Raw genomic sequence first — 23,217 nt, forward strand, 5'->3', positions numbered from 1 at the left:
AAAATCAAACTTTCACGTAAAAGTACATTTTGTATAAAATATATTTGTATATTTGTGTATATTTGTTAATAGAGCAAAAAAGGAAAAATAGCACAGGTATAGATTAATAATTATTGAAACTGGCGTAAACATTTGTGGAAGGCGAGATCTAATTTGCAAAATGTTTTGAATAATTGTGAAGGACTGAAACTTTTAAAAGTTTGTTATATATCTGTGAACGTGAATTTGCATGTTTTTCAAATCGGAAAATGTTGGGAATATTTCCAGTACATTTACATAGCACAATGCTCGAATGCCCTCGATTTCTAATCCTCTCTTGTAGAGCAGATAGTTATATCAAAATACACATGTAACGAAACAGTTTATTTAACGGATTTATATCTGTCTCTATTACTTCTTATTGTAAGCAAATTTTTGCGGTAAAATAATATGTTTAATATATATCACATTTGAAATAGTATGCTTATAAAACCTTTTTATTTTGCAAATGGGCATTATTTAGACATTTAATTTTTAATATGAACAGAACTTCTCACATTAACACTGGTACCTAATACAACATGTACACTAATAAAGTTATTAGAATTATAAGTGCTGGATATTTAGATTAGAGATAACTTTGCGCAGATATTGTGGTTAATCTTTTCGGGAGATTCAATATTCGTACAGAATTAGTTTTCAAGTCATCGCATGATAAATACGGATCAACAGCAAAAGAAATATCACATTCAATGATAAAATTACGTAACTGTTATAACCGCAGTGATAAAAGGTTGACAAACAAATGTATTGAGTATTCAGAAGCATTCGAATTCGCAGGCATGGAATGTTATTGGTTTCGTCAGTTGATGATCAAGGAGCTACGTAGATTTAGCTTAACAACGGAGCAACCAGAAGGTTTTCATGCTCTTCTGTAAAGAGTGAACGGTAGATTCTTAACGTCCAAACACAGAATTACGCTGTTTTTTAGGGCTGTACATATCGTGTTCTGTCATTTATTTTAATTCTATCCCAGAATGCTGCGTGTCATTGCGTTAAGTATACTATTGATGTATAACTATACTAAAAAATAATGCTGTAGGATTCCCATTTAAATCCAAGCGTTCTTGTTTAAGGTTAAGTTTTACAAAATGAAATAATTCTTATAGCAAAAACCCTATTTAAAAACTTGTCAGGAAACAAATTATAAGTGGTACTATAATTTGGCAAGATTAAAGTTGATTTCGTTGTAGTAGAGATGAAATCAAAGATTAAGATATAAATCAAGTTAATATATTTAAATATAACCACTAAAAATAATATATATACACTAAAATCATCTCTTGAACTAGCATTGTAAATTTTTGTTTTTGTTTGTCTATGCAAATTTTTCATTCTTGCTAAAAAAGAAAATATATACAATCAATATTTGGCGGTATAATCAATCGAGAATTTTAAGCGACTATACAAACATCTAAAATATCTTTTAATTACAAGTTTTTATCTTAATAAATGCGGACTATTATAAACAATATATCAGTTTAACGAGATTAGATGTTTATTCTTGCCACGAGATGTGGTTACCGAATAACGTTATACTTTGTTCAATAATACATTAGAATGCAGAATAACATTTAAAATAAATCGCCCCGTTACAAATTTCTGATTTCATAATTTATGCTTGTCAACTTAAAGGTGAAGAAAATATACAAAAAGTAAGACATTGATTATTCACCAATGAGGTCCAACAATTCAAAGCGCATTGTAAGTTAATTACTCAGCAGATTGGAGCCTAGTGTAGTAAAATAATAATAAAATTTAACTAAACATCATAATTAAATTTTAACTGAGCTTATTTTACTCTAACCAATAAAACTCACATTGACAAGCACGTTGACAAGACTTCGCATCATTATATATTTTTATTTGTGAATAAACAATCATCAAAGTTTAAACGCTCACAGTACAGGCAGTGTCGGACTTTTTTTAGGATGTGAATGGCACAGTTTACAAATTAAAAGCTACTTTAAAAACTAAATAGTTACTCTTACTTTCATATTACATAAAACAATAAAGTTATTTCTTCTAAAAAATTGTTCAGTAATAAACTTAGTTGTCTTAACATTTAATATTAATTGAAGAAATTTAGATTCTTTAGTTATTTTATATTTATATTTTTATATTCATACATTATAACATTATTAACTCTGTTCCTATCTAAAACTAACATGCTATTTTGCAAACCAATTAAAATTATCAGTAATATTAATTTTTAGAAGACTTTGTCTGATTTTTTAAAATAAACAAGGTATTCGAACACCGTACAGTGAAGAACCAGGTCTACCAAATATTCGAATATAAGAATAAAGATTCCCTTGATACGACCGTAAAAAACGGTTTTTATAAATGATCTGATGAAAACTACGAGGAAAGTACGCACATATGGTATTTTCGAATGAATGAAAATAAAGAAACTGCGAATTAGAAATAATAGACTTAATCACATAACATGTTTGGTCTGGCTATTACGCATACCGTTGTCCGTTCAATCTTTACTGTATATCTTGACGTTTCCAAGTTCCCTTCATTGTGTAAATATATGGGACTTAATGTATTGTTTAAATATTTTTATTACTACGTGTGAAAAAGTAGCTAACGGTTATTGTTATGTTTAAACGTCGAGATTTCCAACAAGCCTTAATTGAGAGGCTATAAAAAAATTTGCAATGTATAACAAACAAATGTATTATTATAATTGCGATACTTAAGATACGGGACAGTAGGTATTTATGAAAAAAAATTCTTTATTAATTCCTGTTCTTTAAAATACTTGTTACTTGGAACTTAAATGAAGATTGTGTTAAATAAGTGTGTAATTAGCTATAATCGTATTTTTACTATATGTTAATAGGTTTCTTTTTTTTATGAAATATAAGTGAAAAGTGTAATTTTTTCTTAATATTTTTTTGGGGAAATGAATATGCTTTTCTTGAACGTAAACTATAAATTGCCTCCTTGGAATGTGAAATTCTGTTTATAAGTAGCACAAAAGAATAATAATTGCCACTTATTGTTTTATTTACGTGATCGATATTATTTACGGATACAAATATATAATTGATCAAATACATTCGAAACTTTTTACTATTAAAGAAAAATCATTTAAATCTTTTAAATGGATAATGAATGTTTTTTTAATTTCAGTAACTGAGGAATCTTACCAGTGTGATCACTAAATGGATCTCAAATTAAAGGCTACGCACTTTCTTGTAATTGATGGTGAAGCGTTTGAATCAATGAAGTATCTGAGTTTGATCATTTAGTATATCAAGACTGTAGTCTACTCTTAGCAAAGATTATATTAAACAAGAGGAAACACTAATAAGTAATTACAGTGTGTTTTGTGTAAAATGCTTAGTAATTTAATATTACAGAAGAAGCAATACAAGCCAAAAAAAAAAAAAAACTGTTACCGTAAAGAAGAGTATTAAAAGTCGATTACTGTCACGTGTTAAAAGAACAAGGGTCGTTTATCCGGTTAGTCATCAACCGAAGCCACTTTGCATTTAAAGTGCAGCATTAACGATCTTTCTCTTCTTTGCTGGTAAAATCAGGTGTGTTACATTATTTTTACAGAAGCATTCAATCATATTGTGTTTAAAAATATAGCTATAATTATACATAGAGCAAAACAGATCTGTTCAGAGATATGTATACACATATCAGTAACTCATAAAAATTGTTGGGAGAGTGTGTATATAAGATCCACATTACGCATAGAGAGGTAAACGTTGACCTCATCATTTTGAATGCCCCAATCTTTTTTACTAAACAGATTTTTTTGTATACGCCATTAAACTATAATTAATTTGATATTCATTTGTTTTTCTTCGAATTTCCAAATAATTCAACTATGAATGTTATTTTTTAATTATGAACGAGTAAAATTATGACACGGGAGATATTTGTAGTGTTAAATTTTATAAGACCCAAATTGAATGTTTTACCGTTTAAAAAACAACTGTTTGAAAAAATTTTGTAGTATAGGAATATATAAAGGAGAACGTTACTAAAATATTATTAAATATCAATAAGTAGACTGTAATATTTAAAATCCACCAAATTATTTAACAATATTTCAATTATATGTACACCGTGATTCGGGAGAGTTTTGTTGTAACGTTACCAAATCTGATTAATATTATTTCAATAATCTACTTAATTTTTATAATTCGCTTCCTGGTAATATAAAAAAGTTCTCATTTTCCCGAATACGATTGCTGAAAGAAAACATACCAAAACATGTATTTGTAAACATGTTACACAATAATTGCGGTTATCCGAAAAATATCAAAGTTTATTAAAAGTTTTGAAATAGGAACAATATTTATAATTTCTTATAAACTTGGAAGCCTATTCCACGGATTCTTCAGAAGGACCTGAGTATAAAGATAAAGAGTTTTTTAAACAGCGTGCGTAGAAGAGTAGAATTATTCGCCTGATACTGGGTATTTCTTTCAAGATATATTAGTTCGTTCATTACACGTTTGGTTTAAGCTATATAATTTAAAACAATGTAACTATTCGTGAGCTATGAAATAAAATATTTCTGTATTTTATTTAGGTTTAATATATGCAGTTCAATACATAATACAAATAGTTATGAGTTTAGAATATCTTTTAACGTATAATAATAAGTTACCTGACTATAGGTACTGTTTAAAAATCATATTTTGCTATTGAAACACTTAACATTGAAAATTATAAAAATTAATAAAAAACTATTTCCGAAATAAATAATTGTATCATTGTCTTCATAAATCATAATTACTAATACTTGAGTGGCGACTAAGATAGTAGTAAAAAAATTACAAATAATATGATGTATTTATCTACACGAATCTATAAAGCAATACATTTTCTATTTTACGTAACATATTAAAGAACCCTTTAGAACAAAGTTAAATGTCATAGCTAATTGCTAACATGTTTATAAATAGTAAATACCTGTAATTTACTTGTACAAAAAAAGTCTTTTCAAGACAAATAAACCATTCCAAATGAAAAATTTACATTACATACAGAATATTACTCTTTTTTCCCGTTATAAGAAGTTTTATTACACGTTTTGTTTGATTTTTATGGAAAACTGTTTTTTATAGCTATAAATAATAAATACTCTTGGATTTAACAAAAACAACGAAGTCTTCACTATCTACATTTTTTTATATACTTTAATTCCCTGTTAATTAGTTTTCATAAGACTTTTATACATATTTTGGCCATGTAGCCAAGAAGAATAGGTTAAAATGCCATTTTTGCTTAGTATGATGTAAATGATCATACATGTTAATAGTATGTAGTAAACTATGAATACCAGAAGAGGTGAATTATTTTTGTTTTCAGGGATTCGTAAAACATTAAAACGAAAAGAAAATAGTTCAAGCAGAAAATAACAAAACTTTCTGGACCTGAGCGTAATCAAAAATTAGTTTTTTTCGCTAATTTTCACTAAGAACACTAAAAACAATAAAATTGAAAAAGTTTATTGATTTAAGAATGATGGAGTTGTGAAGTGCATAAAGAGTGCAACTTGCAGTTATAGTAAATAAATAGACTAGTTACTGAAAGTTGCCTTGCAAACAGTCACGGTGTATTAGAGGTAAGGAGAAGTTTGGTCAAAGGGGATCGTAATAATCCCTCTATTGTCCAGATGTCTATTGTGTCTTCTCTGGCTCGGGTGTTCTGAGTTTCTCAAGGTAAGTTATATATCTAGTCAGAACATTAGCGAAAGTTACTGTATACAATTACTATTACATTGAGTGAATTAACTAGCAGCGTTATTTGTACGTTTTGGATTTATGAATTTGACTATTTGAAACTAGAATATTCTGGTACTTTACAGCATACATTTTTAATAGAGTTTTGTTTATTACTAAGTGGTTTTGCTATTTAAATTTTAGGTCTGAAATGTAAAGGTCTTGCTACTTATTTAATTACAGAAACGAAATAAAGTTCAAACCATGCATACATCTTATTCTATTTAAAATAAGAGTATATTTTTATGCTTAGGAATTTAATTTTATTCGGAACTATATAAAACCTGGTTCTTATAATTATTAGACGTGTACTCAAAATTTAGTGGGCTGAACATTTTGAAACTGGATACCTGTCAGCCAAAATATGTAGCATGTATGTTAACAGAAAATCCGGACAACACTTTTACAACCCAATAACCTCCATCACCAATTTCCTTAACTTTAAAGTGGTTATACGCATCTAGACTTGCTGTTAATACCCACAACCATTGGTCTGACAAATTAATGGACGATCTTCAACAAAAAGATTCAAAACTATCAATTGCATACGTTAGATTTGGGCCATATTTAACTGAAGTTAAATATAAAATATTTAGTTGTCACTAATGCAATAAATTAAAATACATATGTAAGAAATTAGAAGAGAGAAATAAATGGTTTTAGTGTTTAAACACGCTGTTTTATGTTGCTTTTATTAAATTACCATGAATTAGGCCAATAACGCTTTTTATGAGAATATTTGTAATGTTGAGAGGACATCAACAACATATAGGCAACCAAAATTGGTTTACGATTACTCGTCACAGATTAGGTATTATTAAATACAATTCTTTGTTGTATCAATTACAAAAGTTTAACAAAGTATATTAATTGTTGTTTAATATTTATACTAACAGAAATTTAAATTATAAATGATAAGTCTGCATTGTATTGTGTTGGAAATATTGTAAAAAATGTGGCTATTTTGTTAATAAATGTTTTGGTAAATACTCTGTACACATTTACAAACCCATTTATTATGATTTATCGAAAATATTTAATATTTAATTTGAAGTACTTGAATATTTATAAAAATATATATTCAATATATCATAAAGTCAATGTCTTTACGAAGATGTATGACAAATAAGGATCCAGATACAAAATTACACACTTTTTATTTCATGTTCGTAGAAGATGGAAACGTTGAAAAGCTAGTTGTTGTAAAGCCATATCCGCTGTTAGAGTGAAGTGTCGTCAAGGTGCGGCTGATCGCATCGCCATGGTAACGGTAAGTTTAAATGAAGTACACTCGGGATCCGTGCTTAGACATTACGGATAATGGGATTGCTACCAAATACCTACATTCTACATTCCCGACAGGATAAACAATTTACCGAAGTAGGTCAATAGACTACAGCTTCTAAATACATTGTTATAAATAGATACAAAACGTAAAGGTAATGAAATATGTTTTTCTTTTTAACAAATAGGAATTGGAAGTATAACAAAAACTATTTACGCAAAACGGAGCCATAGTTGGGATGGTTGATTTAATATGATTGATGAATTTAGCTAGAGTTCAACTTCCTCGTATTGCAGCGTTTGGAATATGATGCTGTGTCAGACTTGACTCCTGGAATCTGGGAGTATGTTCGTTTGCAAGGATCGAAAGAAGTCAACGAAGAAGAAACTCAAAACAAACCATTCATATCGTTTTTACTTCAGATACATGAAGATTAAACATTTAATATATGGTGTAATCGAAGTGATTTGGTCACATATTCTTGTCATACATTGTCGTTATGCTGTTTAGTTGCACTACCGTAGCCAAAATTTTATAAGTGTCGTATTTAGGTTTTTCCGTTAAAGATAAAATGTAAATTATAAACTGGTAAACTATGTGAACTAACATTTTACACTCACAATTCGAACCCTAAAATATATAACACACGTAGCCCAACCTCCACATGATTCACAAAAAATATTTCGGTTTAAATTCATGCGGAAATTCATTTTACAAGGAATATTTGATGAATTATATGTTGTTGCTAATATTTTTCATTAGATTTTATGATACCTAATAGGTGCATAAAAAACATAAAAGGTGCAACAGTTTTATGTTGTTTGTCGGAGGAATGTAAAAGTGTATTTTATGTAAGATTTAATGTTTTTTTTGGACTATACGACATGACAAGAATAAATAAAAATATAGACTTTTGATTTTGCATGTAAGAGAAGCCTGTTTGCTTATACGTGTTGTGGAGTAACCCTATATGTTATTGTTTGATTCAGTATAAGTCATGATATGTGTATATACATATTATGAAACTATTTATAATAATTTCCATCCGATTGATACATAGGTTCTTTTCTCAATTGTTTCTCGAATAAAACGTAAATTTTAAAGTACTATACGATATTTAAATATAAAAATAATAAAAGAGATGACCTTATTTATGACATACCTTATGAGTTATTAAAAATTAATCAACATACAGAAATATATCATTCTACTGTTTTACTTGATAAATCATACGAATAAACCCTTGAAATATAAGGTAGTAAAATTAGTTCTTAAGGATTTTTCTCTTAGCATCAATAAAATTAATAACTTTTCCACAGATGCTACAAATAAAATACCATAATGGAAGTTTTTTTTCTCAGCAACCAGAATGCGCTCATTATCCATACACGAATGCTTCTTCTAAACCGGATATTCCTTGGAGATCCTGTTAATTTAATTAAATATCAAGTTACGATATCGGAATTGATAATTAAGTTTATTAAAAAAACCAAAATTAATGGCAAGCAGAAGAACCTGCAATTATACGAGATACTCGTATACGAAGATGGTTGATAAAACGAATTTCATTATCTATTAACAGAAATTTTATGCGTTTTATCCCCAAAACCTAATTTGGAACATAATAATAATAGTAGTAATACGAATGGAAATACTATTTGAAACTTGAATGCTAATTTATTTAGTTTTAAAACCCAAAGGCACTTCATTTTTTTTAAACAAGTAAGATATTTTCTTCGGCTAAAGGATATTAGGGTGAAAATTTGAATTTGGAAGTTATGGACATGTAAAAATAGCTCTAATCCATCTGATATACGAGAGGCTGTTGATGTTTGTAAGGAGCTTAACGTTTAAGGCTAAGTTATGTCTCTTACGAGTAAGCCTGGAGATTAGGTAACCCTTCTGATATAAATTCTACTGTTCTTAGGCTTTTAAATGATTTTAGATGATTTTCAACATTATGAATTCAATAATATATACATATGTATATTATTACTGATTAGTCACAGTTGTAGTGAGAATATAGATTCATGTACAATGTCAAGTTGCAATATACATGTAAAGATGTACTTAATTGATGATTCATCAACGATTAGCAAATCCAATTATACATGTATTATGTAAATTTATAAAAGGCAAGCAATTAGTGAGGATGAGATATTCTTTCCGACCTCTTATTTTTGCCCTATAGCTGCGTAGAGTAAAATTTAGGAAAAGATGCTCTGGAGCAATTACATGATGCTATTGAAAGAACTTGTTACTTTTAATATATATTGTTTTATATAAAATGAACGTTACAATAAGAATAATTAATTACAATATTTAACTTGATTACTTTAATATATGAAAGCTAATAATAACATTGAAAGTAACGATAGTAGAGCCTAGTAGTGAACCTTTTCACTGTAAAACACACAGTTCATCCAGACAATAGAATTGCATTTTTGTGAAAGTGTAGTATTAACTGTTATGTTATACATTATAGTATAGCATAGGTGAATATTGATTATGAATTGGTCAATATTGTAATCAAGGACAAAGTCATTATTATTTTACTATTCATTAGAGGACCCATAAACATACCTTAGTTTTCTTTTGAGAGAAATAAATATTTCAGAACTACGTGTATTCATTTCATGATCAGGAATGCAAATCAATCTCAACTATGGTTCCGGAAACATCGTTATATCAAAGTGCTTATATCTACGCAAGGCCGACCATTAAAGATATTTAAAAATTTCCCTTAACGTCTAAAAATCATAACTATGACCACTGAAAGAATATGTACCTTAATATGAATAATTCCGGTCTAAAACTATATATAACAACATATTTCATAAAATTGTTAAGGTGTCGGTTAAGAAGCTAAGGACTGAGATATTAGGATATTTCTGCAATGGCTTAAAATTGTTCAAATGTTACTTAAATTAATGAATATACTCAGTTAAATATCACGAGACAAATTTTTCTAAATTTAACTTATGTGCAGTTTGCGGTGTTAGTGTTTTGCAGTTTAAAGCGATTAGTTTTATCTTACTGCACGTGATAGTTTACCTTGCCTGCAAGTACTTTTTCGGATATTTGAACAACAGGAATAAACCAAAGGTAGTAATATAAATATTCGAAATTTCCCAAAAGTTATTATTGTCGCCTTTTCTGGTGCACTTGTGTACGTATTTAATTTGAGGAGATTTAAAAAACAGTTCATTTTGCATGACTGTTTTATTTAAACTATTAAGAAAACAATAGATGACTGGGTATAATAATTGTAGAATTTAATAATAATTGCCCGAAATATGTTTATTAACATGTGTTTGTTTACATTGAGCTAACATAAGTGAGTAATATTACGATGTTTTAAACATCTGGGTGAGAAACTATCGTTCCCCCACGCTTCTAAAGTTTTGATTCTGGATCGAACCAACGTAGTCAATGTGAATCCGCTGCCAGTTGTTCTCTGGTTCCTGAAAAGGGTGAAGATGCGCTTTGGGTGGTCGGGATCATGTTGAAATACGTTCTCGCACATCTCTTTCGATGTCCTTTTCCTTAAATTTCCAGTTCGCGTACAGCGAGCAATTGGTTTCATCCTTATAAATACGTTTTGCGTGTGATGAAGTTGTTTAAGGACCTAGCCTTAAAGGCTTGCTGTTACAACGACTCGTGATCCTCTGAAAATGATGTCATAGATTGTGCATAAAGAGCCTTCGTTCTGGTCATGTAGTAATTCTTGAAGTAGCTCGGGCAGTTTCGATCCTTCTTTGTTTCTTATTTTTTATTCGAAAATTATATTTACTTTATTGTCTATTGGGTTTTCAGCCTTAGACATTGTAAATTGTTACTCTTGATAAGCAGTAAACATTTAATAATTTCTACCTTTCTTACAGATTATCGTACATGTAAAACCTAATATGAATTCAGCATACCAATGAAGTCAAGCTGAGGTCATTCGTGTATTTTATTTTTTATAAAAATTAATATAGTAAAAAAATCTACTGAAATAAAGTTCTTTCCGATAATATGATAGCCAAGGTCTCTCTGTATACCTGGGAGCTATTTTTTCAGCTTGCATAAGAGACCTTGATAATGGGACTCTCTTGTTAATAAGTGTTCGGTTTTCTTATTGGATAGTGGGAGTCTATCTTTCGTTCAATACTATCAAATAGTCGATTGAGAGCCGCACCCCACCGTATGCTTTAAGAATTACTACAAGAGAAGTGTCGCAGGCACTGGTTTGGATCTTTTTGATAATTTCTTTCACTATGAGAGAATCCAGCTCTAGATATACTTTTCTTCGTAAATCGTAAGGAACATCACGTTCTCTTTCATGGACGGGGTTTGTGCCTTGTCGTAGTTTGAGTGATACTTTGAAATCAGGTACGCAACCTATTGTGTGTTTAAAAAATTACAAGGAATGCTGAGGAAGTGATCGTTATTATTACATTTTATAGGTTGAGAAGTTCCTTGCTCTTCATCTACATCAAATAAATTGAGGTTAAGCTCTGTATTCTTAATTACCATAATATAGGCGGGTAGTTGTCTGGTACAATGTAAATTTCACCTATGAAAGTATTCGATTTGTAACATACATAAGATTATACCTTCCTATAAGGAAGCATTTCTTATCAGCAAGATTGTGTGCAAAGCCATGGGTAGCTGCCACTTATGTTATATTTTTATTACAGAAGTAGTAAATATAATAGAACACATCTTATTTAGGACATTTCGAATTGTTCGTGTTAAGTTACTATTTATAGAGTTGAATACAGTTTAATACAGGATTTTAAAGATTAATGTACATATAATATATTGAAATTCAAATATTGCTACCTTAAACTTGGTTAGAGGTATTACTCGTTTTAATTCGTTATCCTAATAATATGAAAATTATTATTATTCTATTCTGCCATAAGTTGAAGGAAATATATTATAAATTTTAATGAAATGTTTATAAGGGATATTTCTAGTTTTAAATTATTAATATATTTATTGAACTCGATGATTTGTATTTAAATGTAAACAAGTTAAAATTATATAAATGCTTTAATGATTTGCCGTGGCTATGAAATAAACGTATTATTTGATGATAGTTTGTTTCGGTTCCCTTGAGTGCTGCGTCTATAATCTGACCTTGTCACAGACTACATACCTGAAATCTGATGTCATATTCTCTTCTAATATTTCTATCATTTATAAATTAGTGATACCTACGTTACAAAATATAGTGTAATCTATTTAAGGATTCATTCTTGTTGTAATTTTTGGATCTCGTAAGACAAACATAACTAGATTCCAGGAGCAAAGTCTGCGACAATGACTGATTTCAGACCCTGCGCTAAGACAAAGGTGAACTGGAGCAAACCCAGCATTCACATTATATTACATTTTCTACCTTAGCAACGATAAAACGTTTAGATAGTGTCTTTGAAATGGATCTCAGGAGATTAGAGAATATGCGATTTAAAATTGTCAATGGGTGTATTGTTTGACATGAAATATCACCAAATGTATTTTATTTACCTGAGGTTTACTTTTGAATTATTTATTTAGTATCAGTTATTAAGTATTTAACTTAGAAGGTGTATATATATTAACCTATTTACATTGGATTTATTTCATCATTGTTTTTTCGTAAAAGAAACATGGTTGTAAATAAAATACAATAATGCAGGATAAATATTAAATGTTTATATGTTAGTGGAATCTTTTTTTATAGCAATATTTTGAATGAAAAATTTACTATGTGTAGATTTTAGTACTTTACTATGAAACCGTTAATACAAAACTTGCATACGTATATAATAGTTAACATTTTCTTAGTTTATAAAATAAAAATGGTGTCATATACCTATAACTAGGTACATAAATCTTGTGGTTTCACAATATCAGCAATCGTCAAGGGTTATCTGAATTCACGAGATGATTTGGGCTAGGAGATTGAGGGTTGTGTTATCTCCAGACCTGAGACGTGCTGGGAATCTGGGATTAGTCTCGTACATCGAGTTCTTGATGGGCAATACACAACCCTGATCTATATAAACATATCGTGTTCACTAATGGAATCTGCCAACACTATATCGTGGATTCTAAACAATGCCTATATAGGCAGGTGATTTTAAATGCTATGTACATACATTATAATACCTTACCCAGCTGGCTTTAGGTTGGTGGGAGTCATAGATTACCTTCTGAGATATAAAACACATTTCTTAATTATAAAAACTCATTAAAACTTTTAGTAAAAACTTGTGAAGAAACTTTTACCATAAGCATTAAAATATGTAGAAATATGTTTTTCCCCTTACTGCAAATAAGTTGTTGCAGCTTTAAACATTACAATTACATAACATATCTATTTTAAAACTATACCCATTGCAACAAAAAATATACAACAACTGTAAAGTAAATGTTTTAATTTTTATATGTTTAAACGATAAAAAATAAGTTAAACCACAGTTATCATTCTGGATTTATAAACTAACTGATGCTACCGACCAATGAGGTATTAAAACGGACGGTTTAGTGATGAATTAAATGTATATATTTTATAATCTTTTTGGGCTCTGAGTTTAATTAAATTGGACAGACGGGGGTTTAAAAATAATATCAGTTTAAGACAATGGTTGGATAATTTTATATATTTAAAGTCCCGAAAACATTTTATAAAATGAGAAAACTTTTTAACTGTTGTGTAGCATATTTTAGTGAAATATGAGGAATAGCTCTAAAGATTCCATCCACAAAAATGTTAACACGAAGGTTTTATAAACAACTGCATCATACTAAATGGATGCGTTCCTTTTGGTTTGTCCTTGGCAATCACGTCATATGGTTAACAAACGAATTACATCCCCTATTGTGTTGAATATGTATTGTAGGAAGATACTCAATTGTAGGAAAATATAAATCTTTCTACACATTCTGTTACATATCTATTTCAGAGAATAGGAACTAATTACTTGCCATATTATAGGGTTATGATTTATTACAAAAATGAATTTAAATATTATTATCCCTAAGTAAGGTACCTAAATGTTAAATTGAATTAAAATAAGTTGTCAAGCAATAAATGGTAGAAGCTTTCGAATATGTTGCTCGATTTAATATATAATTTTAGCCGTTATAATATATTTCGACATCCAAGCTATGTGTATGAACTTTCAAAGACTTAATCTGAAATTATATTCCAAGAGCATAGTTTATTTTAACATTTTCTCGTAACATAAATATATCAACACCTTCATTCCTAGTACCAAAACTATAACATTAAAGAGTTAAAATGTTTGTTTGTGTTTTAATTACAGAATAGTGGTTTATATCCTTTTTTTGTTAAATATATGCATTTTACAGCTCCATTTCATGTACAAGTAACGTCGCCATTTCCGACTCGAATTCGGGCCCGCCGCTCCTAGTACAAATTTTAGTCTTCAAACCGAGCGAAAAACTCTATAATAGAAACTAAATTGTTTAGTTTTTAGGGTTTATTATTACTAAAACAATATTTACAATATATGTACAAAATTTCATACTAACCCCTTAGTATTAATTAAAAATATCTTGGGGAAATCGGTGAATGATTTAACTGGACCAAATACATTCCCTATTTCTCTGGGCAGACACTGGAAAGGTTCACGGTTCTTTTGCTGATCCCGTTTATTGCGCAAACACAATAACGCTTTCTTATCCTGCTGCCTTCTACATCTCTTTCCTCAGTTTTCACGAGCTTGTGCAAAGCATTTTTTGGTGGCGTCCTTAGGGGTTGTTCTTGTGCTGGGGACAATAAGGTTCAGATTAGTTTATTGCAGAAATAATGTAGAGTAATTTATCTTTCATTGCCACGTTTATTCTTAATTGTCACAAAGGTGTCTTCAAATTCTATAGAAAAGTATAAAATATGTTTATGGTCTCTTTCGTAACAGTTGTCTGAAAAGTCATCGTTTAGGTTAGAGTTTCCCTCGATCATTTCAAATCTTTTCACGGCACAGTCACAAATACAGTATTATATATAAACGCTAACAACCACAAATAGATTTTTACTGTTACATAAATATTACATTTGTAATTTAGACGAAATATAGATAACTTGGATCTTATATCGTCCAAGTATTTTAAGAAGACAAGCATCACACACGACCAGAGATAAATGTACTCCAGTCAAGAGCTGAGCCTACCAAAAGGGCGAATATGCAGACAGTCGTATTAGACCGTGGTTGGCCCGGCTGCACTGAAGGTGTTAATACCTAATTTAGCATACACGGTATCCATGTTAAATAAAACAACATAACTAAAAACTTAAAATAAAAAAAAAAACTGTAAATCCTAAATCCTCTTAAGTTTTGTTACCACAGATGAATTTAAATATTAGTGTACGAATATAACGCAAATATAAATCCATTTCACAATGTCACGACCCTTCGGTAGGATCGAATGGTGGTTTGCGGTAACTGAAAACGTTTCTACTGCAATACCACAAATAATAACATTTTGCACTGGTGCAATTGACTGAAATTCTGTACCGCATATTTGACTTTGTTTGTAACCATGCAATACATCTGATTATAGTAATAATATCAAAAAATAAAATTATTACTATTTTTGGCGAAAAGGACTTGTGTTTAGTAGCTTTATCTGCACTAGCATATAAAATATGCTTCACCTAATACACGTTTCATAATATAATTGTGTTATGTGTAATGATATTGAACAACCATAGAAATAAATGCTTTTGACTTCCATCTTTAAATACCTGCGTAAAGTATATTCAATAAAATAAAGCAAATTAAGGCTTATCATGCAATATATTACATTTACAGATAATTGAAAAATGATGAGAGAGGATGAGAGATGGGAGAGGGAGTACGAGAGAGAGAGAGAGAGAGAGAGAGAGAGAGAGAGAGAGAGAGAGAGAGAGAGAGAGAGAGAGAGAGAGAGAGAGAGAGAGAGAGAGAGAGAGAGAGAGAGAGAGAGAGAGAGAGAGAGAGAGAGAGAGAGAGAGAGAGAGAGAGAGAGAGAGAGAGAGAGAGAGAGATGTAACTTAGGTTTTATAAGTCTTACGTCTTCTGAGCTTTGACCTTATTTTACAGTTACCTTCGAAATCCTCAGTAATGTGCACGGGGTCTTCAATGGTGCTCAGCCAAATTCTTCAAGGGGTACGGAAACTATTTTTTCAGTGTACTGAATAAATAAATCAATCTTCCTTTATATTTCTTACTGAAATTTAGGCTACAAACATTACTGCGTATCATGTTAAAATGTCTTTTGCTTTTAAAGTCTGTGTTCACTTGTCATACGATCTTCTTGTTGTCGTACTATATCATTACCCATAACACCAACGCCATCATTTTCACTACAGATCAGACTAATCGCATGAAGTGAAATAAAGGTCTGTTGTTAAGTTACTTCAGAAGGTATAATATGAACAGACATGCATTAATTAAAATTTTCCAGATATTTAATTAATTCTCTTCAATAATCCTCAATTATCCAATAAGTATTGGGTGGAAAATATTAAATAGGAACAAAATATTCATAGCAAAATTTTGGTTAGCAATAATGGTAACTTTAGCGGGACAATAACTGACTGTAGAGTCTAAATATTAATTTTTGAGAGGACAATACAGAGTGTGCGTGTGTGTAGAGTAAGTAACGAAATGTTTCTAATTTATTTTACTGACGATACCCACATCAAAGTACATGAATAAGCTTTCAGTTTGCAAAATTGGCATTGCTCCAATAAAGGGGTGGAGGCAATATCAGGAAGTTGGCCGATTGTTATTGGCTCGGTATCCATACACAGACCTTTCTAACAAATACTTTATTCACGTAAACATATTTTCTGTCTGGTTTAGACGTGTTTAAATATTATAATCTCCTTTGTATTTATCTATAATCAATAATTTTGCATATTATTATATTATTGCTTAGCAGTAAATTGTTTTGTTGCAAACTGAGTTTATGCGTGTTTTCTATTAATGGCTATTGAATAAGCAACTAACAGTAGACAAAGTTTTTATGAAATCTACCTGAAACTTTTGGTTATCAAGTATCATTTGACCATTGAAGCTAAGTACGTTATTAATTACATAAGTAATTTAGTCCTGGTATTTAACCTCCTTGCGAGATTTTGGTGGATTTCAAGGGTTATTTATTAGCTACTTGAATCGGTGCTATTATCCTATATTCCCTTTAATGCTTCACCCTTCTTCCATTATTACGTTTATATATTGTACAACTTAATTAAAACAATGTTCAGGCCATCCAACAATGGAACAAATTAGAGAAGATTTAATTAAAACAAGGTATATACTCGTAAGTACGTTATTTCCTTTACCAGTGAATACAACAACCAACACTACTTCTGGCTACAGCAGTAGTTTTCGAATAACACGTTCTTGCTAGCGTCCAGTTCTACCTCAGTATAAAAAAGTTTCCCTTCAAAATTGTTTAAAAAAACCACTCCACATGATAAAAATTTCAGCGTTCCAACATTTCCAAGTAATTTTGTTGCATCCAAACATGTACCATTAATCTTAATCAATATTTAATATGAGCTATTATTCGTTCACAATATGAAGTTTTAAAATGTATGTCATTTGTTAATAAATATTTCATTTTATATGTACTATTACAAATTGGATAAAGTCATTAGTACCAGGAACTGAGTTAACCTCTCATTGCACTTAGTCCTAAAATGACCTTTGACCTTGCTTCCTTAGTGACAGGATATTTAGGATTAGTAAGGTTGTTCGTAGGTGTGGCTTCCTTTAAAGATGTCATGAGAAGGAATAGTAAGCTCTATATCCAACCTTGGAAGGAGGATGGCAGGCCCCGCTCCATCCTGTTATAGTAACAGAGGTTAGGGGAAAGTACTCACTATTAAATGTAGCCCCTCTAACAGTCATGTTCCGTGACTGGACCAATAGATCAACTATTTTTCACCATTAACTCGCCGTTTGCGCTTAATGATGTGAAACTCCTGGAAATTAATAGTAATGCTTAATTTTATAAATAAATATTCTGTTTATAATATTTGTACATAAAAAAGTTTTTACATACCTACTTGTATTTGCATGAATTCAAACTCAAATTATTGCGTTTAAACTGTTTGTATTATATACAGCTCTTACAGTATGTTAATATAATTCAGTCTTAATGGATCATTAGGCGTACGTTGTTGGTTACGTAATTAAATAAAATTTCATGTTTTCAGCTTCTTAGTCAGAAGCAATCGTAAGAGGACAAACTATCCGACAGACTTTCCATTGAAAAGGACAGTTGCTAGGATACATTTCATAGTAAAAGTTTTAAAACCTGACCCCTGACAACACGTTATCAGCTGCTCATGAAATTTGGAATGGTTCGGACCTCAACCTGTAGAAGACAATTGAATTAGACGCGTTTGTTGATCTGAGTTGTGTCTTGATTTTCATTTCGAGATCGACTGTGTTGTTAAGTGTACGTGATTAGGAGAGTTTTATTGATCGCATTAACCATTCGGAACCTTTTTTGTACATTACAACATCAAGGACATAAATTCAATGTTTACCTCCTGTTAAATGCATTAACATATAGGAGAGATCTACCTTTTTAATTTGATCTGTACGCAAAGGAAGATCTGGATGAGAAAAAGTTTTCAAAGTTCCTTTAAACTTTTTGAAATATTTTCTGAGACTTCAAACCTAGTATAGTTGCTATAGAATAGAAAATCATCTATAAGTCCTATCAGAGGGATAAAGATGACACAATTTGCGGAAGTGAACTACGAGAAGCAGTTGAAGACTAGTCGTGAATTGAACTGTAGGTGTGAGGAGTCAGTATCAAAACTTTTGTTAAAAATAATATTCATTCGGGCGTTACGAGATTCAGGAATGCGGACTAGATTACTACAATAATACTAAACCAAAACATTTCTGAAATTCATACAATTGTGTTTCATAAAAGTTCGAGTTTTTTAACTTACTAAATCTAAGAGGGATTTAGGAAATCACAAATAGGTTAGCATCTAGTGCTGTTGCACAGATTGCACATGTATTGAATACAATCTAACCAAACTTCATTGTAACGCAGATTTTATATCAAAGTACCCTTGCTATTTGACCTTTCTTAAAATGTATGATGTCAACCATTTTCCGTATGAAGCAGCTTTCCAATATGCTGTTTACATCTGCAGGATACCTCAAGAGAACAATGAAGATAATTATCTGAAGCCAATACATTAAGCATTAATTTTGGGGCATAGTGTAGACCCCTTTGGGATTTTCGAATTAAGTTATTTAACTATGCTACTCTATTTTATCCATTTTCAGTGATTAATGATTCCCTCTGTACATTTGACATATGTTAATGGTAAAATAAAGATTTAAGCTAGAAAAATTTTCTACTAGAAGAAAATGTACGCTAATTTAGAGGAACTGGATCGAAATTGTATAGGCCGTTGTCTTAAAGAGACGAACTAGCGAAGTTCAATCTACATATTTGTGCAAAAAAATAGCGTTTGGAATCCAAATAAGACCAATAACGGAGACGCCGGAGAATACCGGGAGACGCAAAATAAATGGAGTTTTTAAGGAAAGCTAAGAAGAAAGCGGAGTACTATAGATGACGGCCATATCTGTAGGCGCCATATTAATCAGAGCCTACCTTATAATCAGACACTTACGGGTTTCTTGCAATGTGTTGCTGCTATTTTCCTCTTGCTCTGAGAACCTATCTACCCATAATTAATACTTACATTCTTTTTAAGATTATATAGGGAGACAAATTAGTCATTTCAATGCAAACAATAACATTTTAGTTTTTGGTACTTACACCCTTTTCAGTTTCGTTGATCACATATTGTAAATTATTTTTTATGACATAATAAATCTATTAAAATTGATTTTTATAAGTAAAGATTTTATTTTTATGCGTTCAACAAAGCGTAAACGTAGATTATGAAGAAAACCGTTGAAAATAATACGCTATTTAAGAAAAACAAACTTAATTTATAAGTTGAGAGTCATCGAAGCCTGTCATTCAAGTGATTAAACAAATTTATTTCATTATGTCTAGTTTGACTGCCTGTAAGTCTAACTGTCTGAAGTTTAGAGCGATATCACAAAAACCAACTAATCAATAGACTAAATTGTCAATATAGAAACATTTTAATGAAGCTTCGTTTCTATATTGGCAACATTGCGGTCGAAGATGGTAACTGCACCATATGAAAATTGACTGAACGTTAGTAGATATATTTATGTCGATATTATGGTTAACATAGATTTAATGGGAAAATAGCAGAATATGGAAATGTTTAAATAAACTACGTAGAATAATTTGCCTTTTTAACTTGCGAAAATATTGAAGAGTTAGAAAATGTATTAAATTGAGTTTAAAATATTATTTCTACAATATTCAACTTCCACGCACCCTTGCGTTATAGTAGATTGTTGGTGTACCTGAATTTTAAAAATTTAACACTGGTATAAAACCTAATTTTACGAAAAAATAGCAATATAACTAATGGAAATATATTTCTAGAAATATTTCGTCTGCACACTTTTGTTTTGCATGAAACTACATTCCCACAGTAGGCAAGGATAGAAGTACAACCATGGATTCTGGATGAACAGCATTGAGCAAGCATATCACATCCAATGAGTAACACATACTTTTGGGCTGCCGGAGAGATTTTAACATTTATCTACAATTCTGTCTGTCTGTCCGGATGACATCTAGAGCTTAACATGGGTTATGAAAATTAGGTTATGTGCATGCAGCCACACGTTTAAATTGAGACGAACTGTGGTGTAGGGTTTAAAAAAGGATAGATTTCATGTACAATATATTTCAAAAAAATGTTTATGTAATAACTGTTGTTTGGTATGCACATGATGCACTGGAACAGAATTATCAGAGCACATCAGAATTGCTACACAAACATAATGTGATACATTTGACTGAAATATAATGCAAAGTTAAATAACCCAGCAAACAGTATGAGGATACAATTTGGTTAGAAATACAATATTGTTTACCGGTTTGTACGTAGTGTCAATACCTGAACAGTACACATCGTATAATTAGAGCTGAAGGCTACGGTTGGATGGATCTTCAGTACACTGTGAATGTGTGCATATAGATTAAGTTCACTTGTAATATAATGCTGGAGATAATACATACATTTTACTTAAGTGATTAGTGGTTATTTTGTGTCTATAATATAAGAATTTACAAATATACACTGAGTAAGCTTGTATACTCTTAAATGTGTAAATATTAAAGCCTCTTATCGGTGTCCTCAAGATTTATTTTTTATTAATATAAAAAGTTTTAATTGTATTGTTTATAATACGAATTATTATATAATAATTTACCTTATACTATTTAAGATGCCAAAAACTTATAGCATTTTTTCACACAACTTTTATTGCAGTTTAACTATTGCATTTTAAAATGTTTAATTACTTCTCTGTTGATAGCTCTGCATACCGATAATAAGTTATTACGCACATTCACATAAACATGTGTCTGGTTGTGACTAAATGGATAGTTGAGCATTTCTTATAAAAGTTTGTTAGTAAAAGTAGAAGGAGGCGAATTACTTTGTCGTGAATAAAACCACACGTTTTGTTAAGACGAATCTCTAACAAAATTAAAAATTGTTTACTTTACTCAGATCCTCATATTTTTTAATTTTCGTGGTTGACAAGACATTGGCATGAAATATAACTTTATTTGTGGAGATTATATGTTTTAAACACATTTTATATTTGTCAAACCGCATAAGCTTATAACGGTGTGAACGTATAACATGATAAATGATCTGATGGTTTAGTATAATGTTTCATAGAAATTTGTAAGTCTAAGAGGTATAAACGCTTGTCCAACGCTTTGTTTACTGTTGTTCTGGAATTCTATTATTAGCCCAGCAAATGATACTTTGTACTTTTTTACACATATTTGGCAATACAGTGTAATTAACTTTGCCAAAATAGAGATCAATCACATTAGTATAATCTCGTGCACTGGATCATGAATGTCTCTCCAATCAATGAAATACTAGAAATCCTTATTTGAAACCTTGATGTAGCCCTAAATACGTTTTTGGAATAACTACATATTTTAAATTTAAATATTCCAACCGTACTCTATGATCAATCTTTAAACTATTCTATCAAGAACAAATCAGTATTAAAACAGAATAATTTAGCGTTTAGAAAAGTCGTTTTATGTAAATTTTCTACGAATAATATCACATTAGTTTTGATTTCTTTTTTAAACAAGTGTGTAGTTTGTCAAGGCGTGTAAATCAGTTTTGGTGCAGGTAAGAAACAAAAATCGTGAACAAAAACTAATTTATGGATAAAACATGTATAGTCCTTACTAAGACATTTTTCCAGGGGACAATGCACCAACTTAAAAACAAATAATAATTATTTTTAAATTAATAAAATATTAAATATAAGTATTCACTTCAAAATATTGAAAATATACTGAAATTTTATGATGATAAGGAAAATCATTCACATCTTAAAGAAGATAAAAACCGAACGAGAGCACCGATAAGGCAAGTAGGAAGATATCATTAAGATAATGAGAATGCCATCATGACTATGAAATCAGTTCTTGAAAAATGTAGCAATATCAAGAAATAAGATTCAGAACATGACAATAGAGAAATGGAGGCTCTTTTAACAAGCTTACATAAGTTCATGACTTCTAGAGAATGCTAAATTAGATGGAGGATTTTCAATAACTTTGTAGTCTGATAGAGTAAGTAAGTAGAAGTCACATTAATTAAAACACGTATTCTGGTAAAATTAGATATAAATTTATAGCACTTTAATCAACATTTTGTATCTTCAAGAATAGTAAATTGTCCTTTAGAAAAATAGGAGGTAATGGACAAATTATATAGTAATTATAAGGATATTTTTATAAGTAAACACGACGTTTTTAACTTGTTTCATTTTTAAAGAAAAATATTTTTATTTTTATTATATCTATTAACAAAAGAAGTAGAGTGTTTAAATGAGCAATTATATTATGTTTCCTTCAAATATTTTTGGTTCTGTAATTTTAAATCTTCCCTGGTATCCACCTTCATTTCTGGGTCATGATATCCAGACAGGATAATATTTAAAGGTATACATATTT

Source organism: Homalodisca vitripennis, chromosome 8, assembly GCF_021130785.1.
Source record: "Homalodisca vitripennis isolate AUS2020 chromosome 8, UT_GWSS_2.1, whole genome shotgun sequence".
NCBI lineage: Eukaryota > Metazoa > Arthropoda > Insecta > Hemiptera > Cicadellidae > Homalodisca > Homalodisca vitripennis.